This window comes from Nyctereutes procyonoides, unplaced genomic scaffold (assembly GCF_905146905.1).
Source record: "Nyctereutes procyonoides isolate TBG_1078 unplaced genomic scaffold, NYPRO_anot_genome, whole genome shotgun sequence".
NCBI classification, from domain to species: domain Eukaryota; kingdom Metazoa; phylum Chordata; class Mammalia; order Carnivora; family Canidae; genus Nyctereutes; species Nyctereutes procyonoides.
In genome coordinates this window covers 33,583,797-33,605,093 of record NW_026575048.1, presented here as the reverse complement: position 1 = coordinate 33,605,093, position 21,297 = coordinate 33,583,797, and the positions used below count along the sequence as shown (strand labels likewise).

At 44.9% G+C, this 21,297-nt stretch overlaps 1 long non-coding RNA gene across 1 annotated transcript; it reads right to left on the bottom strand.

The window, feature by feature from the left end:
- Positions 1-2,232: 2,232 nt before the first annotated feature.
- Positions 2,233-5,299, bottom strand: LOC129511193 (uncharacterized). Its single transcript, XR_008664762.1, has 3 exons — positions 5,236-5,299; positions 4,662-4,762; positions 2,233-2,466 (listed from the first exon to the last, which is right to left on the bottom strand). It is a non-coding gene; the product is annotated as an uncharacterized LOC129511193 (long non-coding RNA).
- Between the last annotated feature and the right edge of the window lie 15,998 nt (positions 5,300-21,297).

The following is a 21,297-nucleotide window of genomic DNA, read 5'->3' as shown; positions in this document are numbered from 1 at the left end:
GGAGGTCCTAGTGGGGTCAAAGGATGATTGGGATCATGTGAGGAAGTGAGCTGGAAAGACAGGAGGCTGGGGGTCAGTGAGTGGGGTATGTGAAACTGGGATCATGGAAGGGTTGCAGTTATGGGTAATCATAACTCTGGGTTGAATGGAGGGAAAATTATTGGAGGAGTTGAAGTGACTGAGAGACCTGGGTGTTGGAAGGATCATCTGTATGGATATGGCAATTACCAATAGTTGAGATGGCATTGGGAAGAGTGATGGTAAAGCGGGATCTAGAATAATCAAAATATGATCCCTGGGGGTCAGGAGAAGACAACAGTGTTCAGATAATCCAATGACATGAAATCCTATGCAAGACACCTATCTCACCTGCATGCCACCTGTCTCACCTCCAGGCCTGTGAGAGAATGAGGGCTGTGAGAGAAAAATCAGGCCTTGCTTAGGAAGCCTGCCAGGTCTCAGGGAACTCCGGGGGAGAGCCAGGTGTCCTGTAGGGAAAGAAGTAACAAGAATGGCCATACGATAGGTTGAGGACAAGGGAGATTTTGCTAATTATGGATTATGAACTCTAGAGGTCATGAGGGAAGAGTTTCAGAAATTAGGGAGGATAGAAGGCCACAGAATAAGGGAAAAACAAGGCCTCATAGGGGATCAAAGGCCTGGAGACCAGGTGACTTGGGAGCTAGGGAGATTGTAGAATTGACGCAATCAGGGACAAAGACACAGTGAGATCAGTCCCATTGGATACAAAGTAGATGATGGTGGCAAGACTGAGTGCTGGGATTCAGGAGGGATTTCAAGGGCTTCTGATGATGCGGGAAGGTTCAGGAACCTCTCTGAATAGAGCGTACTCCTGACCAAGCCTGGCAACTACCCCACCCTCTGTAATTTTTCACCTTTTCCAAAGGCTGCATAAAGCAGTTATGACAATTTTTTTTTTTAGTTATGACAATTCTGACTGCCGTATTGTCTACTGGTTTTGAAAGAAGTCAGATGTATTTTCCTGATTCCTGAAATTTCTGTTTCTCTAAAAGCCCTATCATCACGTCCACCTTCTCCCCATCCCAGAGTACACATCCAGGGCTCCGCTGACACTTGTCATATGGACTGCTGCCCAGAGAAAGGTCTGAGTTCAGTCATGGAGCTGCCAGCCTCCCAGATGGGCATCTGGGGAAGGGCAGGGCAGCCCCAAGGTCTGTCAGTTCACCTCAAGCTATGTCATCTATTCCCACATCTCCATATAAAGCCTCTTCCCCTCTCTGCCTGCACAATAAACTGCTTTGGCAGGAAGACCTTCCAAATTCAGGGAAGATGGCTTTCCCTCATGTGGTCCACGTTTCAGAGAACACATCTGCTCACCATCTTGGTGAATGAGATCGTGCTTCAGTCCCTGGCTGCCCAGGCCCCAGTTAATCACTTGGTCCTCGTCTTCATTCAGCTCCTCTTCTGGGCTTAGCTCTATTCTGGTCAAAAGCCAGACCCATTCCTTTGGGCTCGCTCACAGCCTGAGTCGGCAGCCCTCTAATCATCTCCAGGGTTTGCTTCTGGATGTTACCCAAGGCACTTCCAGGAGGAGGATTGGGGAAGACAGCCCAGGATGCTAATAAAAACTTGGTGTTTGCTGAGTTAGAATAAAGGATGAACTCCTGGGAAACAGGTGATGTTTCTGTTGTGCATCCATGACAGCTGTCTGAATACTAATTTCTCATCTCATGGTCTTCTAGGACCCTAGAAATCTCTGCTCTGGTATGTCCTGATGCCTTGTCTGGAAGAGTTCCGCTTTCGGTCCTACACTCACCTTAATTTACCACAATTAATCTCCCTAATATTTTAAGTATGGTAAAATGTCCATACCGGCAGTGACTAGTCAGGTTCAATAATTACCTCTTTAGCGAATATTTGCATTTAGTGAGGGAGATGTGAGTCAGCAAATTCCAAAGGCAATGGACCAGGCTGTAGGGTGGAAGACAGGATGGGACTGTCAGGACTGTTGTGGAAGGTACATGTCAGTGCAGCCAGATCTTCAGATTTGAGGGAGAAGCTAAAACAATCTAGATATTTCTGTGCGATCTTCCAATTGTAAATGTTTGGTTATTAACTTAAAAAAAATGCTAGGAAAGCCAAACAAAATATATCTTGGGATCATGGCCCAAAGTGAGATAACAGTGACCTGCATAAATTTAAACACACGTATGGTTCTTTTATAGTTGATTTTTAGTAAAAATAGCCACTTGGGTCTCCATGTCTGAAATCACATAGGAAGGGCTGGTCTAGGGCTGCCCCTGACCTTGGTGATTTGCATATATCCAGTCCATTTAGAATTCTGCATACAGGCAGTTTGTTCCTCTGTACACTGGGGTCTTGAGTTGATTGCCTGGGCCACTCAGAAAAGCCATCCAGTTCAATGAGGCTGCAATCACTCAGGTCTGTGAGGGGCCAGTGTGTGTTGCAGGAACATCTTCCTCACTGTGAAAGGCAGTTAAAGACAATGGATAAGAGAGCACTGGATGGGATGAGCACTGGGTGTTATACTATATGTTGGCAAATCAAACTTTAATTAAACAACAACAACAAAAAAAAAGAAAACAAACAAACAAAAAAGACTCCAGTGGAGTTGTTTCTACTTCTGGTCAGAGAGACCATCAGAGGTGATTATCCCACAGCAAAAGTTCAAGTCATGACCACTGGAGTCAGATGTCTGGATTCAAACCTCTCTGGTGCTAACCGAGTATCAGATTCCCCATCTGTAAAATGGATTGTTTCCCAGTACTTTCTACATAGGATTTGTTGAGATGGGGACCCCTGGGTGGCTCAGCAGTTGAGCATCCACCTTTGGCTCAGGGTGAGATCCCAGGGTCCTGGGATTGAGTCCCACATCAGGCTCCCTGCATGGAGCCTGCTTTTCCCTCTGCTTACGTCTCTGCCTCTCTCTGTGTATCTCTCATGAATAAATAAAATGCTTAAAAAAAAAAAAGATTTGTTGAAATGGAGCTGGTAAAGTGCTTCCTTAGCACGGTGACTGAAGAGTACGTTCCCACATTGGAAGAGGAGTGTGACTACATTTTTCGGATTATCTAGTATGTGTTAAAACGGAGAATTTATCTAGTTAAAGTTATTTTTACAGCCACATTTAAAAACTGGTAGGTCAGATCTGTTTCACTCATCACTTCAAACCTGCCCTGCTCTTGCTACGCTCTCTCCAAGCCATCAGATCTCCGAGTTTCCTGGGGACATCTTTTTGTGTCTGAGTTCCTTAGCTCTAGGTGGGAGAGCTTCACTAACTTTTCCCCCATTGGAGTCTCTTACCGCCCAACAGGCTCTGCTTCAGTGAGCTGTACCCCATGGAGTCCCATGCCTGGTAAATTGGCTTAGAAAGTCCCACTAAACTCCTGGGAATCAGCCTGCTGGGATGGCAATTCTCTTTTGGACTTTTGGACTTTATCTCCTCTTTGCACATACTCTTAGCTTCTTCTTTCCCTTCTTTCAGATCTATTCTGTCTCCAACCTATTCCCCCCCCCCAAAAAAAATGCTACCAAAAATTTAGAATCAAAATGTAAATTGTAAAATCTGATTGAGGTTGCTTTCCAGCTGAAGGCAGCATCTCATCCATCTTGAAAGAGGAGTCAGCCTTTCCTGAAGACTGGCCTCAGCATGGGGGTTGCATGGGGGTTCTATGGGAGAAGCCTTCTAAAAATACAAGAGAGGATACACCTACAACTGGGAGTTAGGGAGAGGTATCCTGAGTAGAGGGAAAACCTTTAGGCTGGGGGGTCAGAGTGTCTTAGAGAGAGAAAGGGGAAACAGGCCTCTGACACAGATGAAGTCCACCCCTCCCACTGTGGGACACCGGCTGCAGAGCCATGGTGGCCTGAAGTGCCAGTCTCAGAGAAGGGTGGGTGGGAAGGGGGGCTGCCTAAGAGCTCAGTCTCCTGGCTGGACTAGCATATTTATAGCACCTGTGTTCCTGGACATGTCTCTACACGTCTAGATTTTTGCAGTCTGTGGCTGTAGCATGTGTGGGGAATGAGGGGGCCACATCTTGCTGCAAGAGCTGATTCTTGGCCTTGGGACTCTGGGTGGAATGAAAGTTTTAAAGTCAAAACAAGGGGCCATCTGGGGGAACCGGAGGCAGAATGGCTCTTTCCTGCTATCTGCAAAGCAGTCGGTGGTCAAGCTCCACCAAACCGGGGCTTTCCAACACCACCTAGTGTTCTATTTACGGCAGCTGTGGGTAGGGTGAGGCAGGTGTGGATGGTGGGGGAAGCAGACCCCACCCTCCCAGTTGCCTGAGGCTGTGGCTCGGCTCTGTTTCCTCCCAGTTCCTCCAAAGGGTTAAAGCCTGAAAGAATGTTCTCTCCCTCTGGGGATCTGCACTTTGAAAGAGGAGCCCGGAGAGCACGTGGTGGCCCATCCTCTGTTCCAGAACAGTAAAACCAGAGTCCAAATGTGTAGACCCATCATCCGGGTCCTCGTCTTCATCTTTCCCTAATCAGTATGTGTCTGGCTGCTCTCAGACTACATTTAAAAAAATGTAAATAGCTGCCTTTTCGGCTTTTCAGGAACCCAGAGAACAAAGACTCCACAGGAATGGATTCTGGACATATATGAGGGAGCAGTTTAGGGCAGGCTTGGCTGGGAGGCCGCCATCGACTGTGCCTACCTGTAAAGCCGGCCCTGACTGCACCGGAATGTGAGACTGGAAAGGAGGCCACCGGCAAGGAGGGTGGGAAGATCGGGGAAAACTGAAGACAGTAGTGATACCTGGAGAAACAGAAGCATCGTTGACATTTGTCCAGCACGTGATTTTTCCCTATTTAACCTCAAGGCAGCACAAAGGAGGAAGCACTATTGCAGGGTCACCATTTCACAGATGGAACAACTGAGGCTCTGAAAGGCTTAAGGGACTTGCCGGAGGGTGACGCCGCGAGTGGCAACTTCAGTTTCAAACTCAAGATTCTGGGGACTCGCAAGGGTCGCTGGCGGCCGGGGGCGGGTGGGGGGTGGGGGGCAGCCGGGGCTGCGGAGGCAGGAGGGCGGCTGCGCGGGGGCCGGGGGAGAGGAGCCGAGCCGAGCCCGGGGGCGCCGCGCAGGCCGGGGCTGCGGGAAAGGCCGGCTCGGTGGCCCGGGGACGGGAGGCGGCCGGCCGGGCAGCTGCCACACCGGGCCGGTGACTGGGCCGCGCCGCCGGCCCCCCCTCCGGGCCGCTGCGGTCGGGCAGCGAGCAGGCCACATACCGCGCGGCTCAGAGGAAATGGCTGGAATTCCTCCCGCGGCGCCTCGCTCGGGCCGGGGCGGGCCGGGCCGGGGCGGGCCGGGGCGGGGCGGGGCGGGCGCCCGGGGAGCTCGCGCAGGCGCTGCGGGGCGCTGGCGGCCGCCGGGAGTTGGACGCGCGCCCTCGGGGGCGGGGGGGGGGGCTCCCCGGGGAGCGCTCCCCGAGCTCGAGCAGGGGCACAGGCCCGACCCCCGCGGAGAGCCCCCTCCCGGCCCAGCCTCCTGCCCCCTCAACCTGCCTCTGGCGCGGGTTGTCTGGGGGCCTTGTGGGGAGCGGGGCTGCATCCCTGCCCCTTGGGCATCGGGCCTGCAGCCCCTGGGATGCCACGCAGCGCACAGCACACACCACACACGTGGGCCCCTGCGAGGGGACGCGCTGAAGCCCTGCCTAGTGAGGCCTCTGCGCGTCTCAGTCTCAGCCTCCGCTTCCAGGAAGCTCTGGCCCCATAGTTGCAAACGTCCTAGGCCTGGCCTTCTGGGGCTTTGCTGCTGCGCAGGCCTTCCTTTACTACAGGCCTTGGGAGCAGGGCAGGAGTTGGCTTGAAGGGAGAGGCCGACCCCGCAGGAGAACGCAGGCCGCTGGGAGGTATAGGATGAGGACCTGGAGGCGGGGTGCCAGGTTAATAGCGACAGCCTGGGCAGTGACTAGACCCGAGTAGTGAGGCTGTCACAGGCTGTTCCAGACTGTGGAGTCATTCTTGGGGAGAGCTTAGCCTAGGAAAGCTCCTGTGCTTCCCCTGGACTGGACCAAAACATAACTGGGGGGAGGGGAGCATTCAATGGAGGACCTTAGGTTGGGGCCCAGTCACGTCCGCTAGCCGAGTAACTAGCCCCTGGGGGCTTGAACTGGGGCTGGTTGACTCAGGATCTGTCCAGTCAAGAGTGACATTTGGAAGGGCCTTTACCTCCTGTCCCATTACTGGAAACTCACTCCCAGGGGCTTGTGCACTTAAACTCTTCAGGAAGATCCACACTTCCTTTCTTTGGCTGGCAAGTCCCACTTGGGCTTTCAGCTCACATATCTTCTCTGTGAATTCTTCCTTGACCCTCCACGGTATTCTCCTCCCTCAATCTGCTTCCACTGCCTAATTCATTTCACCTTTCAAGTGGGATGTGACCAATTTGTTAAGTATATCTTCCCAGTTGACAATAGTCCCACAAGGTCAAAGGCTGATGAAATCTTACTTACCTTTGTGGACTCACTGTCTAGTACATTGCTTGCCTTTCTGCAAAGACACTTTAAATGTTTGTTGAGTGAGTGAATGAAAGAATGAGAAAAAGAGGAAGGAATTGTGTGCACAGGTACAGACAGAAGCAGAGATCACAGGAAAAACAAACCGACGAGGATCCTGCTAGAAAGCTCTAGTCTTTGCTTCCTGTATATATATAGAGAGAAGCTAATCTCTGGGCTGTTATGTCTTCTCTCACCTGCCACCCTCAGGTAGGTCCAGTCCAGATGGCCTGACACCATTACTTACCCCAAACCACTGTGACATTCACATGGTGATCTGAACCTCAATCCTAATGCCCATTCTCACTTTTTAAAGAAGATTTTATTTATTTATTTATTTATTTATTTATTTATTTATTTATTTATTTATTTATTTTAGGGGAGGGGCAGAGGAAGAGGGAGAAGCAGGTTCCCCGCTGAACAGGGAGCCCCTGATGTGGCCTGATCTACCCGCCCTCTCACTTTTTTACCCTGGCTTTAGGTTCTGGGTTTGGCTTTGTTAAGATGTGCCATGTTTCTCTCTCCCACCCTTCCCCATCTCCACATTTCTCTGCTCTGGATTCAGGAGGGTCTTATTCCACATCAAGTGGTGCTGCCCACCTTTTCGGGTGTCTGGGGCACACAGAAGGTGACACCCTGGCCCAAGGCTGGGAGCAGTGATGGTGGTGACCCAATGTACCTCTGAAGTGGGATGACTTCAAGCTTGGAAGCAGGGCAGGGACAGAGTTTCCCAAACTGACCCACACCATTTCAGAGTCCAAGTTACCAGCTTCAATTTCTGCCCTCTCCAGGGGCTTCTGAGAAGCCAGACAAAGGCCTGGGGAGGGACTCTCCTGCAAGTCCCTGGGAGGAAATGGAACCAGAATCAGGCCTGTCCTAATGCACTAGCCCTTCCTCAGGCAGGTCTGGTGGGTGTCAGCGGAACTGGGGAGGGGCAGGGGATGAGGTGTCATTTCCAGGGCTGTCCCTGGATGCTCACTCATGAGAAGCAGGCTCAGGAAGCCTTGGCCGACCCTCCATACAGACATAGGCAGACAGAAACACAGACAGCTCACAGTGACAGTATTGGTTCTGGGAATTTTGGAAGTCAAAACCCCTACATTTTTCACAAGAAAAAGGAACAGATTTTGGCATCTTTGCTCCAGAAACAGGAACTGACCAAGACAGTGAGTGACCTCTGACAATCACTTCCTCATCTCAGTGCTCAGAAGGGGGTGGGTTCCCTAAGCCCTTCTGTTTTCTCCCCAGGCTTCTGTGGGCCCGAGCCCTAGGGTTTTATGGAACAGTAGAGGGGGGGGGAAGGGAAGTAAAAGGGAAATAGGCATGGCACAGGAAAGAATGGGAGATATTTTTAAAGCGGTGTGTCCTTGAGATTCGAGGAGGCCAGGAGGCCGATGGAGATGGGATCCGGGCCAGAAGGCATCTAACAGGTGCACAGTATTGCTTTCATCTCCTCATGGAAAGAGCATCCATGTTGTGTGTCCCTTAAGAGCTCGCGATTCCTTGGACCTGTATCTCATAGCACCGAAGTACAGTAAACACCCTTACCTGTATCACCTCCTCTGCATTGATTGAAGACATACTACACATCAAACATGTTGTTAGGTACTGAGTGAATAAAGGACAGCTTTTTCCATTGCAGAATTTAGACCTGAATAGAGGAATTGGCATTCAAATAAGAGAGCATTAGGAGAAGGAAGCTGACAATAACTATTGCCAAGAGAGGAGGGAGAAGCCATATCAGGTTGGGGTGGAGTAAAAAAGCCTTAGGAAGCTGGCTTTTGAGTGGGCCTTAAAAGGCACATGGGCATTTGCCATGTAGAAATGGGGAAAGAGGGCCTTCCAGGGCAGGAAGGAAGTGCATCAACAAAGGTGAAGGGGAGGTCAAGGGCAAGCATGTTCAAGGCACTAAGGCATAGGGCAAAAGTGGGTACAAAGGAGTAATAAAAGAAATGACTGAAAAAAAAAGAAATGGCTGGAGTAGGAGGTGGGATCCATTTTGTGGAGGGTCCTGAACATCAGATTCAGGTCTGTGAGATTTCTGAGGGCCACGAGGAGGACTTGATGGTAATGACATGACAAATCGACAAATCGTGCTGCTGGCAGCTCAGAAAGAAGTGAGGCAGAGGGGAGGACGGGGAGGGAAGGGGAAGCAGCCAGACCCATGTGTGATAACTCAACCAGACCATTAAAGAGTTTTATGTTTCCAGTCCCTCCTATGAGCAACTGACCTGAAATGGGTTCCATTGAGTAGATCTTTGTTGGTCAAAGGTTTTTGGTATAAAGCTCTGAGCATCAGTTCTCCTATGGGAGCAAAGTGGGTATTGAAGGTGGTTTCTGTGTTTCTGTGTGAAAAGGCCAGAGTGGTAATTGCTGTGGGCAATTGGAGGCCTTCCTCTTCCTAGACAGGCCAGTGAGGACTGCCTGTCCTAGCATGGGGAGCATGAGTAAGGGAGGTCACAGTGAAGCAGCTGGGGTGGAGAGGGGTCTGGGAGGAGGTGTTAGGGGCCAGAGGAGCAATGGGAAGAGGTCTCTGAATAGACCCCACTGGACCCTCTGCTGCTCTGTGGCTCTGTCCTTTTTTTTTCTTTTTTAAAAAAGATTTTATTTATTTATTCATGAGAGACAAAGAAAGAGAGGCAGAGGCATAGGCAGAGGGAGAAGCAGACTCCCTGTAGGGAGCCTGATACAGGATTGATCCCAGGACCCCAGGATCATACCCTGAGCCAAAGGCAGAGGCTCAACCACAGAGCCATCCAGGTGCCCCCTGTGGCTTTCTCCCTAACAAAGCACTTCTCACAAGAGATGGGAAGGAACTTTCTCAGTAATAGAGAAAGTTGTATTGGTTGTTGGATTTTTTTTTAATTTTTATTTATTTATGATAGTCACACAGAGAGAGAGAGAGGTGCAGAGACATAGGCAGAGGGAGAAGCAGGCTCCATGCACCGGGAGCCCGACGTGGGATTCGATCCTGGGTCTCCAGGATCGCGCCCCGGGCCAAAGGCAGGCGCCAAACTGCTGCGCCACCCAGGGATCCCTGGTTGTTGGATTTTTAAAGTAAGCTCTATGCTCAAAATGGGGCTTAAACTCACAAGCCTGAGATCAGGAATTGCATATTCCACTGACTGAGCCAGCCAGGTGCCCCTGGGGGTTGTGTTTTTTAAATAAATTTTATTTATCTTCCTAGATTGTGAATGCCTACAGAGCAGAGGTGGTATTTCCCACACGTCCTTGTGCTCACTAGGCACTAAGTAAAAGCAGAAGGAAAGAATCAGCGTCAGACACCACATTATGAGGGAAGTCTTAGAGGAGACAGCAGTGACTAAGTTTGCTGTTTTAGCTTGAGTCCCCTTCTGGGCTCCTCTGTGACTTCTGTGGTTGTGGCTGACATCCCCACCACTCTGTACTTCTCTGCATTCCCCCGCTCCTCCTGCCCACTCCCGCCATCTCTCATTTCTCCCATGGAGCATGTTAGCATTTCAATTCAGTTCATACATATTTATTATTTCGATTTGGCAGGTTCCCTACTAGATAGGGGAACACAATGGTGAATATTGCTAATGATGGAAACAGATAAAGACCCTAGAAGGTCCTGGGGATCTCTCCATGGCCTGATGGGGTCTGAGATGCTACTTGGCTGAAAGAGGCAGCATGGTCCTGGCTAGTTATGATTTTGTGGCGCCATCTGCTGGCCATCTGTAGTCACGTAGACAGGGTTAGGTGTAAATGTCGACCCAAAGAAATGGACTATTAAAACATAGAAGACAATGCAGCTGTGTTCGTACCTAAAACATATACGTGTTCACAAACAAAGCTATATGGAAACATAGACATGTAATCCCAGGTAGAAATTCAGCACAGTATTTTACTCTTGGTAGGACTCCAATCAATATAGTTGACCCTTGAACATCTCGGTGGGGGGTTGGGGGAGGGTAGGGGTAACTAGGGGCTCCTACTCCCATGAATTTGAAAATCTGCATATTACTTTTGACCCCCCCCAAATCTTTTTAAAAATATTTTATTTACTTATTCATGAGAGACACACAGAGAGAAGTGGAGACATAGGCAGAGGGAGAAGCAGGCTCCCTGCAAGGAGCCAGATACGGGACTTGATCCCGGGAGCCCAGGATCACACACTGAGCCAAAGGCAAACGTTCAACCACTGAGCCACCCAGGCGTCCCAAACCCCCCCAGATCTTTTTTTTAGACCCCTCCCCCAATCTTAACATACTAATAGCCCACTGTGGACTGGAAGCTTTACCATTAACATAAATGGTCAATGAGCACAATTTTTTTTATGTTATATGTATATATATTGTTTCTTTTTTTCTTTTTTCTTTTTTATTTTATTTTATTTTTTTGTATATATATTGTTTCTTACAGTAAAGTAAGCTAGAGGAAAGAAAATCAAAAGAGAGAAAAGAAAATACATTTACCGTACTGTACTGTATTTATAGAAAAAAATCCACCTGTAAGTGGACCTGTGTGGTTCAAACCTGTGTTGTTCAAGGATCACTGGTACTTGCTAGTCTACAAAATAAAATCCAAATTCTTCAGATCAGCTTTGTTTCAGGCTTATTATTCACTACCTTTCCTAGCCAATTGGCTAAGAATGCGTCATTGTCACTTGCCTCTTGCCTACCCTCCCCCCCATTATTCTTTAAGGACAAGTTCAAGTGCCTCCCCCCCCCCTTATCTCTCTAGCTAAGGTAATGACTTTCTCTTCTGAACTTTCATAATTTTATGATACTTATCATTTAACTGACTTGCATTTTAGTATGGGGACATGTGTTTTCTCCTTTCCTAGTCTGTAAGCTCCTCAAGGGCTCTTGACTTGTGCTTGACTCATATTTATGTTTCCCCATAGTGACTCGCACATTCCTTTGCACAAAACTGAGGCTCAGTATTTGCTGAATGAATGAATAAATGACACAGTCACAGGCACAAAGGTAACACACAGAAATGCACATCTATTTACATAAATTTCTTTATCCTTGCAAAAATGATACACATTTATGTGAAAGTACAGAAACACATGTACTTTTGCCTATAGCTTGAGTAGACATGCTATTTACATTAAACTCTTTGTTATTTCTGCTGTCTTCATTCTAATCCAGATCTTCATCCTACCCACTGACAGCAATGGCCTCTTAACTCCTTTCCACTTTTCTATCGTCCCCAAGCTGTACTTTCCTCAAATACCTCTTTAGTAATATTATTCTTTAGCTCAAGAACTAAAGCAAGCAGTTCTTGTTGGCTTGCATGATAAAATCTGGAAAAAACAAAATCCTTACTTTTCAACTCCCCCTTCAGGTAAGGGAGTCACAGTCATAACCAGTGAGAAATGAGTGGAAGCAGATTCTGGGAAAGTTTGTCATTGCCTGTTCAAAGAGACAGTTGTGGTTGGTGCCACTTGTTCTCCCTCCTTACTGCTTTGAATGTGGTTACAAAGGAGCTGCAGCAGCCACTTTGCAACCATGAGGAAAAAATACCCAACCTGTTGCTCCTGACTGTATTGAGTGGCTGAACAAATGCTACTACTACTAGATTACATATATATATATATATATATATATATATATATATATTATACATACTTGTGTATGTATACACCAAAACAACCTAAAAAACCTCTGTTTGCTTAAGCAACTGCAAGTTATGTTTTTGTTATGCTCATCTGGATGCAATCCTAATTCATGATTTTTAAATACTCCCTTTCCTCCAATACAAGTCAGATTTCTTTAACCTGGTATTTTTTATTTTTAAAAAATTTTAAAAATGTTAAAAGTTTATTTATTTATTTTTAGTAATCCCTACATCCAATGTGGGGCTCAAACTCCTGACCTCGGGATCAAGAGTCACATGCTCTTCCAAGTGAGCCAGCCAGGTGCCACAACCTGGTATTTTTTTTAGACTGAGCCTAAAGGATGAGAAAAAGGAGACACAGGAAGAGCAAGGGGAAGAACCTTCCAGACAGAAGGAACAGCACTACAAAGGTCCTGAGGCACAGCATTCATGTTCTGGCCCCTATTCTGTTCATCTGGCCTGGATTCCCAGTATTTCCAATATGTTTTCATGGCCACACCCTAGCCCAAACCCCTATCCTCTTGCCTGGTCAATTTCAGTAACTTCTCAATTTATCTCCTTGCTCCCAATACTGATTTCCTTTAATCCACTCTTCTCACAGGAGCCAGAGATTGATTGATTTATTTATTTATTTATTTATTTATTTATTTGCCAGAGATCTTTCTATTTTTTTTTAAAGATTTTATTATTTATTTATTTATTCATGAGAGACACACAGAGAGAGGCAGAGACATAGGCAGAGGGAGAAATAGCCTCCATGCAGGGAGCCTGATGTGGGACTTGATCCTGGGACCCCAGGATCATGCCCTGAGCTGAAGGCAGGTGCTCAACCGCTGAGCCACCCAGGTGTCCCGCCAGAGATCTTTCTAAAAATAATTCAAATCAAATGCCTTTTCTATGCTTAAATCCCTTCAGTGTTTTTGTTTTTGTTTTTGTTTTCCTGCTCTGTCACTCAAGCCCAAACTCCTGAATAAAACCCAGAGTACTACAAGGATCTGCAGGGGCCAGATCAGTAGTTCTCAACCCCATCCTCACATTAGAATGACCTAGAGTATTTTTAAAATGATCAATGGCTGAGCTTCAGTTTTACACGTTCTGATTTAATTCATATAAGATGTGGTCTGGGGCATGGGCATTTTTACAAATTCCTAAAGTAGATGCAGAAGTAGAGTCAGAGTTTAGAACCTCCGATTTAGACCTTGACTATTTTTCCATCCTTACCAGCACCACCATGAATGCATATGGCTCATTATGCTTTAACTGTGTTGGTTTTTTTCAATTCTTCAAATGTGCCAAACTCTTTTTTTCTGCTTCAGGACCTTATAAATGCCGTTCCTTCTACCTGGAAAGCTCTTTCTCTTACTCATCCTGTCTGCTTGTTTTTTTCATCCTTCAGGCTCAATTTAAATATCTCCTGTTCAGAGAGGCCTCCCTTAACCATTTCATTTAAAATGGTCCCCCTGGGAAACCCCAGTCGTCCAGCGGTTTAGCGCCACCTTCAGTCCAGGGCGTGATCCTGGAGACTGGGGATTGAGTCCCATGTCAGGCTTCCTGAATGGAGCCTCCTCCTCCCTCTGCCTGTGTTTCTGCCTCTCTCTCTCTCTCTCTCTCTCTCTCTCTCTCTCTCTGTCTGTCTCTCATGAATAAATAAATAAAAATCTTAAAAATATAAAAAAATAAAATGGTCCCCCTGTCATTCTCTTGTTGTAACTTCCTGATTTCTTTTTTACTATGTGTTGCCATTTAAAAGTTTTAAATGTCTTTTAAAATGTTTGTTGCTCCAGACTATAGTTTGCAGAAAGGCAGATTATGGCTTTCTTTGGTGTGTGGTTCACTTCTTGTGATCAGAGCCTACCATAGGGCCTAGTGTATAATAGGTATGTTAAGAACTGTGAAGGAAGCTGAAATTCTACTTACAAGTTAGCAGGTTAGCTTGCTGGTCTTTTATGGATGCTGGAAGAAGACACAAGACTCCTAGGTCAAAGACAAAAGACTTTATTACTCACAGCAATAGCAGTGGCCAGAGCATCTGCATTTGCACGGGTTCCATGAGTCCCAGTTCCCACAGGGAGATGTGAAGAGGTCCTTGTGACACATGCACAGGTAGTAGGTTACATGACAGAAGAAGAACACTGAGCCTAGGGAAGCAGAATCATTTATAGGGGGCAGTAAACTTACTTGACCTTTGCCTTGCAGGGAGACATTATCTTTATAACACTGGACAGTATACAAACCTGCCCTTTGCTCCACGGGGAGATATTGTCTTTAATTTTCAAGGCTGTTCATTGTACCAACAAGTTTGAAAGGATAGTCAGGAATAAAGAAGTTGGTGCCTTGGCCTGCAAAATGGGCAGAAACAGAGAACTCTTTGTTCGCTGAGGCTTTCTGCCTAGCACTCTTTACAGACCTGGCACAGGGATGGGGCATTCCAAACAGAGCCTGCAGGGCTCATTTAATTGAAATGCCTGAGATTAGAGGTCCAGGAGGCTGGGATGCCTGGGTGGCTCAGCAGTTGAGCATCAGGCTCCCTTCAAGGAGCCTGCTTCTCCTTCTGCCTATGTCTCTGCCTCCTTCTCTGCATCTCTCGTGAATAAATAAATAAAATCTTTTAAAAGATGCATCTTAAAAAAAAAAAGGTCCAGGAGGCTGAGGCAGCTGGAATTTGTGGGACAAAGTACTAGGAAGGAGGAAGTTATGCAGAGAAAGAACTCTAGCAATTCATGTGGGGCTCCCTTGAGTTTTGGCTAAAGTACTAAGCTGTGCAAGTGTGGGTAATACTCTCCTAAGCCAGGCAATGGCCAGCTATTGGAAAAATAACTACCAGAAAGTTGTAAGCTGAACAATGCCCAGAGCTCACATCAGGTTGGAAGATGTTGGAGTTCTGATCAGCCAGGCAGGAGTATGGAGAAACATTGAGGCATTCAGCAGATATCTTAGTAGTTGGCTAACACTGGTCCTAGAGTACTCTAGATCAGGGATTTTCATTCTTGGTACCACTGATATTTTGGGGGGAGAATAATTCTTGTTTTGGGGGGCTTTCCTGGGTACTCTACAATGTTGAGCAGCATCTCTGGCCTCTAACCATTAGAAGCTGGCAGCACTTTCCTGGTTGTGAAAACCAAAAATGTTTCTAGAAGTTGCCCATGTCCTGGGGATGGGGGAGGGGGGAAATTGTACCTAATTTAGAATCACAGCTCTAGACCCATTCTAACAAGGCACAGAAACAGCCTTCAAAGCTTTTAGATTATCTTTAAGTAACTCGACTATCTGCCCCCCACCCGTCTCAATAATCTTCAAAGAAAGAACAAAATTCAGCCACTCAACAATGTAACATTCATGTTGTCCAGCAGCTTCCAATAAAAACTTACTAGTGTGCTAAGAGGAAGGAAAACATTACCCCTACCCAAGAGAAAAATCAGTGATAAGAACTAGATCTATAAATGGCAAAGATTATTGAACTAGCATACAAGGACTTTAAAAGAACTCTTATAAACATGTTAAAGGATTTAAAGAAAAACATGAGCATGATGAGAAGAGAAACGTAAAATCTAAAAACGAACCAAAGTATTAAATTTTCTAGAACTGAAAAATACAACATCCAGAGGGAAAAATTCACTAAATGGATTCAACAGCATATAGATTGGAGATTGCAGAAAATATCTATGAATGTGAAAACATAGAAACTTTCCCAACTGAAGCCCCCGGAGACTCAGTTCTCTGTGAGATAATATCTGCAGTCTAATACATATATAATTAGAGTTTTGGAGAGAGAGAAAAGAATGAATGTGGCAAAACTATATTGGAAAAAAAAAGTCTTAACAATGTCCACATTTGATGGAAGCTAAAAACTCAAATATTCAAGAATCTCAACAAACTCCAAGCTGTATAAACACAAAGACAAACACACCAAGACACATCATATCATTGCTACAATCTTTTTATGAAGAGAAAAATCATAAAAGCAGCAAGAAGAAAAAGACCTTACATACAGAAACCAAAGATAGGAATGAACACTGACTTCTCATCAGAAACAGTGAAAGCCAGAAGAAAGAAGAATGATATTTCTCAAGTTTTATAAGATGTCAACCTAGAACTCATATCCAGCAAAAAATGCCTTCCAAGTGAAAAGATCATTTAAATTCTTCACATGAGATGAAAATAAAGATATTTAAAAACAACAAAACACCAAAGTTGAGAGAACTTTGCATACAGAGAACCAGCACTGGCATAACGCACTACATGAAATGTTAAAAAAAAAATCCTTCATATCAAAGGAAAATGATAGCAGATGGAGACTTTAACAGAGAGGGATGAATTATCAAAGCTGACAAAAGAAAAATAAAAACACAAAGAGCTCTGTATCTATGAAAGAAATTATATTCATAATTCAAAATCTTCCCACAAAGAGTACCCCAACTCCAGGCTTTTCTGGTGAACAGATAGAGAAAAAATAACACCAATGCATCACAAACTTTTTCAGAAAATAGGAGAGAAAGCACTTCTCAACTCATTTTATGAAATTAAAGGAGGGGATGACAAATATTTTAGATTATTTTAGGCTGCTGCTGTTTATCCTCCTGATCCTGTTGGTCCTCCTTGTTCTATTTTTTTTTTTTTTTTTTTTGGTCCTCCTTGTTCTTTTCCTCCTTCCCCTCCTCCTCCTCTCCCTCTTCTGGTCTTTCTTCACAATCCTTTAACAGTTGTAAAAACCATTCTTAGTTTACAATCCAGAACAAAAGTGGCCAAGGGTCAGATTTGTCCTGTGGGCCCTAGTCTGCCATCCGCTGAGCTGCAGCATTAGTAAACTACACAGATTTTTTTTACTAAGGATTTTGGTGAGATAGAAGAGAAGAGGGGTAAAACTCACACTAAACAGCAAGAATCTAGTGAGTACTCCCTTCAGAAAATGTCTAAATAGTCATCGAAAGACGAATGGATAAAGAAGATGTGGTCTATGTATACAATGGAATATTACTCAGCCATTAGAAACGACAAATACCCACGATTTGCTTCGACGTGGATGGAACTGGAGGGTATTATGCTGAGTGAAGTAAGTCAATCGGAGAAGGACAAACAGTGTATGGTCTCATTCATTCGGGGTATATAAAACATAGTGAAAGGGAATAAAGGGGAAAGGAGAGAAAATGAGTGAAAATATCAGTGAGGGTGACAAAACATGAGAGACTCCTAACTCTGGGAAACGAACAAGAGGTAGTGAAAGGGGAGGTGGGCGGGGGGTTGGGGTGACTGGGTGACTGGCACTGAGGGGGGCACTTGGCGGGATGAGCACTGGGTGTTATGCTATATGTCGGCAAATCGAACTCCAATAAAAGAATATACAAAAAAATGTCTAAATATTTTGGGGTTTTCCAGTTATCTTTTGTTATTAATTTCTAGTTTAACTCCAGCTCGGCCAGAGAATGTGTTTTGTATAATTTCAAGTCTTTAAAGTTGTTGGGGTTTGTTTTATGTCCTCCCAAATGGTCTATCCTTGTAAATGATTGACACACACTTGAAAGGAATGCGAATTTTGCCGTTGTAGGGTGGAGCATTCTATAAATTCATTTAAGTCAAGTTCATTGATAGTAAAGTCTAGATCGTTTATATCCTTACTGATTTTCTTTCTACTTGTTTTATAACTTAATTACAGCTTCCAACTGTAATTGTGTATTAATCTATTTCTCCTTTTAGTTCTATCAGTTTTTGCCTCATGTATTTGGAAGCTCTGTTGTTAGGTACTTACAAATTTAGGATTATTATGCCTTCTTGGTGAATTGACCCCTTTATCACTAAATAACATCCTTCTTTATCCTGGGCAATATTTAATATTTATTGTATTGAAGTCTACTTTGCCTGATGCTAATCTAGCTGCCATACTTTTTCTTTTTTTTGCCACCATATTTTTTTTCCATCCTACTATTTTTGATGGATGTTTACACAGTATATCTTTTACCATCTTTTTTTTACTTTTAACCTATGTATATCCTTTTTTTTTTTTTTTAAGATTTCATTAATTCATGAGAGATACAGAGAGAGTGGCGGAAACATAGGCAGAGGAGAAGCAGTCTCCCTGTGGGGATCCCATTATGGAACCCTATCCCAGGACCAGGGGATCATGACTCGAGTCAAAGGCAGATGCTCAACCACCGAGCCACCTAGGCTTCCTCCTTTGTATATCTTTATATATAAAATGGGTGGGATGCCTGGGTGGCTTAGTGGTTGAGCATCTGCCTTTGGTTTGGGCCTTGATCCCGGGGTCCTGGAATTGAGTTCCACATCGGGCTCCCTGGGGGTGGGGGGCTGCTTCTCCCTCTGCCTGTGTCTCTGTCTCTCTCTGCGTGTCTCTCATGAATAAATAAATGAAATCTTAAAAAAAAATGGGTTTCTTGTAGATAGCATATAGTTAAATCTTGCTATTTTATCCCACATGACAATCTTTGTCTTTTCATCTAATTTTTTATACCATTCATATGGATCAAAATTTAACATTTCACCAGTTATTTTCTATTTGTTTTGTCTGTTCTTGTTCATATTTTTTTCTCTTATAACAATGTCATCCCTATGCTTTCCTCCTGACTTCTAGACTACTATCATCCATTTCAGTTTTATGTTCTAAACCCACAATACTTTATTTACTACTATTCTGGTTTAGGTAGTCACTTATCTACTATAGTAATTAGAAATAAAAAAATCAGGATGCCTGGGTGGCTCAGTGATTGAGTGTCTGCCTTTGGCTCAGGTCGTGGTCCCAGGGTACTGGGAGCGAGTCTCGCATCGGGCTCCTCACAGGGAGCCTGCTTCTCCCTCTGCCAATGTCTCTGCCTCTCTCTGTGTCTCATGCATGAGTAAATAAATAGAATCTTTATAAAAAAAGAAATTAAAAAATCTTTTTTATTTACTTCAATTTTAATTTTTTCTGGAGATCTTATTTTTTTTGTATGGGGCTCTAATTTCTGTTTATTATCATATCCTTTTTCCCTGGAGAACCTGCTTTAACATTTCTTATAAGAGAGACCTACTGATATTTTATTTTGTTAGGTAGTGTTTGAAAAATTTTTTATTTCTCCTTCATTTTGGAAAAATATCCCACTATGTATGAAATTCTGGGATAACTTTCTTCTTTCTTTCTTTCTTTCTTTCTTTCTTTCTTTTTCTTTCTTTCTTTCTTTCTTCTTTCTCTTTCTTCTTTTTTTAATCTTAATCTTTCAGTATTTTAAATATGTCAGTCCTTTATCTTCTGGCCTTCATGCTTTCTGATGAAAGACCTGCTGCAATTCTTATCTTTGCTCCTCTGTTATCTTTGCATCTCCTCAGTGGCTCCTCCTTGCAGTCTCTGCTTCCCCTCCACTGTCCTGAGCAATAGCACTCTGGCCCAAAATATGCACACCCCACCAGTTAAACAAAAGCCCGTCTCCTTAGAGGGTAGTTGAGCCCTCAACCTTTGTAACTTGAGCATCTGTTGTTGCCTTTAATGGTCTGACTCCTGCCAACCCTGCCCATATCTCCATTCAAGAAGCTTCTAGAATATTCTTTCTGGCCATATCCAGCACTCTCCCTGAGAGGAGTTCTGAGAAATGGAGTTTTCTCCATTCTGTCACACACACTTATGATGTAGATTCAGTGATGAGACCTGAAGTTTCATTGCCCAGCATACTCTAGCCAGGATGGTGTGATGGAGTTCTTGCCCTCTCTTTTCATCCTTAAAGTGTATGTACCCTGAGGTTGGGAAGGATTTAGGTGCAGAGTGCAAACTCAGAGCTGCTTTACTAGGGCATTAATGGGTCGTATTACATGTCCTTCAACTTTGTCCTGGGGGAACATTTTTAAAGTTATTGAACAGAAATATCTGTAGTGAAATGGAAGGAACCAGGCCACCCTTGGAAAATTAATGCAAAAAGATAAACATAGTGGGGGAGACTTTCCCCCACCTTGGCGAGAACAGCAGCATTGGAACTGCTGCAGTCCTGGGCCCCATGGGCTCCAGCAGAGAGTGGTATTGTGTGAGCAGAATGAGGTCTTTCAGTACTTGTGAGCTGTCTCCTAGGGAACGGTATTCTGACAGAGGACACTTAGGTGCTCCCATGTCCTTTGGGGAGCACCTCTGGCCATAACAGCTTCACCATTCCCATCTTGAATGAGTTAGGGGCCAGAGTGAGGAGTGGCAAAGGGACACACACCTGGGTTTGCTTAGGGAATGCACTGTTTGTGCTCAGTTGGCATGCTTATATGGGATGGTTTGGGGGAGCACTGCCACTTTCCTTCACCCAATTGCAGTAATGAAAATAAAACATGTTACATTGAAATATAAAAAGACAAGTACAAAACACATACAGGTATTATTATTAACTCAATTTATAGGGTGGCTGTTTTTCTGTGACCCAATCCTTTTGATGTTCAATTCTTTCATAATATTTCATATGCATATTATCTTGTGAGGTAACAAAGAGGAAATCATTATCCCAATGTATAGCTGCGGATGAGGAACTCCATATGTATAAACTGTGTAATTAAAGGATGCTCTATTAGAATCTCAGCTGTTTTAGGGGAGCTGCCTAGTTGATCTGTTGCTGACTCTCCAGTGTCTATAGTAGTACTCCGTGCAAGTACATGTGCAACAAATATTTGTTGAATGAGTAACGCTATAGTGATTTACACTGTAAAGCAACTATTCCTTTATGTTGCAGGTAAAGTTCCATCTTCTGTTTTATAAACTTGGTTTGAATGTTGGTTTTTTTTTTAAAGATTTTATTTATTTATTCATAGAGACAGAGAGAGAGGGGGGGGGCAGAAGCACAGGCAGAGGGAGAGGCAGGCTCCATGCAGGGTCCCCAGGATCAAATCCCAGGCTGCAGGCGGTGCTAAACCGCTGTGCCACCGGGGCTGCCCTGAATGTTGGATTTTAAGAAAAGTCTGGGCATCACTGCAATGTGAGCCAAGGGATGTTTAGTTTTAAGGAAAGGATAAAGGAAAGGAAGGTGAGGAAGAGGGTAAGTGCAGAGGAATGCACACATCTGTCAAGAAGTCATAGAAGCAAGTTTTGTATTCCCAGCAGCCCTACCAGCACCCACTGTCCAGAATGGGTCAGTCTCGTTTCACACACACAAAAATGGCAGCATCTTTGCTGTGCCTGATGGCAAGTTAGTACTGATTAAAATCCCCCCACCTCATCCCTATTTTTGTAGCTATTTTTGTCAAAGTCTCAAGTGAA